Consider the following 1,740-nt stretch of genomic DNA (forward strand, 5'->3'; position numbering starts at 1 on the left):
ACAATTGTACCAGATAAAAACGAAAAGTATACCTAGGGAATGCACAACGTGGGCGGGAGACCCGAAAAAGGGAGAATGCGGGCCATTTTGGAATCTAAAATGTAACTTCAAACTATTGACTTTTTATTTCACCCAAAGTAATGAACCAAGAAAAAAGCTAAAATAAACATGTCCTCACCCTATCCAAAAAATGCCTAATAAAGGCATGAGAGTCCCTAGTATCTTCAGCACAAAACCAAGAACAAGATTCACCTCGACTCCAAGAGACACAAAAAGAAAATAGAAATCCTCAGGTTTATCTTAAATAACAACAAAAAAAATCAATTACATCTATAAATGCCACCCAAACAGAAAAATGGAGAGGAGTTACTACTTCTCTATAAATATTTGCTAAGGCCTAAGAGGAATAAAAAGCTTCTCTCACTGCTACTGTATGGCCTGTTCCCTGTTAAGGGAGCAATCTGTGGTCACAAAAGCAAGACACAAGAAGATGGAAACCTTAACCTGGAAGAGACATTAAGGAAAGAAACTATTCAAAACACGTTTCAAAAAAACAACGCAATGATACTCAAGAGACAGAGAGGAAAAGTGAAATAAAAGAGCTCCCACGAAGTGAAACTATTTAGTGCTGCCTTGCAAGTAAGGAGCTATGCATGTAACACTCCCATGACTGACACACACGTTTGTTATACTAGGAAACAAAGTAGAAAGGAAAAACTAAGTAAAGGTTAAGAAAAAAAAAAAAAAAGATGCCCATCAATAACTCCCTGGCCAATCCAATTGAGCTCATTCAGGAATCCAACTAGGAGCAAGAGACGTAGACCGCACAACACAGAAAATCCTTCGCCAATCATACCTGCAAAAAGTAGAACGAAGAAGTGAAAACTATACACCTCAATACGTCAGTAGCTGGAGCTTATTTTCTCTTTAGGATTAAAAAAGAGAAAAGAACGAGAGCAGCTAAAGGGAGAGGAAGAAAGATGTCAATTAAACTCAGCCCTGTTATGTCCCCTACTGGTCTCAATTTCAGAGGGTGCAACTCTTGCTTCCAGCTAACCAACAGTCGGCCCTAGCAAAGAAAACTGACCCTAACACCTTTCACACAAGAAGGAAATCACAGAGGAAAAACTACCCCGTTAACCTCTCTCCTCACCAGCTGCAAAAATGGAGCGGAGGGGAGGGAACACCCTACCACGTGGGCAGGATGCAACACACGCAGGACAGCAACACGTCGCATGGAACGGGTGCCTCTGCCCCAATGCTGGTAAAGGACACGGCGACAGGATGGGTGGGAACCCAGGCCCCTTGCACAGGCCTCCTCACCCCAAAGGGCAACCCTGAGGCGGGAGGTAATGCCCGCCTCCCCCGCCGAAAAGCACCCTCAAGCTTGAAGGGAAGCTGCTGCATCGAGCCGGGGTAGGGGGCTAGCCCAGGCAAGGCGGCAGGTCACGGAGAGACGGAGACGACCGCTGTCTTCGGACTCGGCAACCGAGGAATCCCGTCTGGCTCCCCCAGGCCCCGCCTGGGGGAGCGGTGGGAGGCGCGGAGGCGCAGAGCCGCCGCTTCCCGGCTGAGGGGCAGCAGCAGCTGAGAAGCGCCGCGGGGGAGGGAGGAACCCAGCCCTCACCTCCCTCCAGGCCCCGGCTCCGGCCCTGGCCCCCTGCCCCTCCCGCCGCCCACCCCGCAGCGCGACCGCGGCTGAGAACAGGGAGAGGACATCTCGAGGAGGGCAGCCCCTGC

This window comes from Pteropus alecto, unplaced genomic scaffold (assembly GCF_000325575.1).
Source record: "Pteropus alecto unplaced genomic scaffold, ASM32557v1 scaffold170, whole genome shotgun sequence".
Taxonomy (NCBI): Eukaryota; Metazoa; Chordata; class Mammalia; order Chiroptera; family Pteropodidae; genus Pteropus; species Pteropus alecto.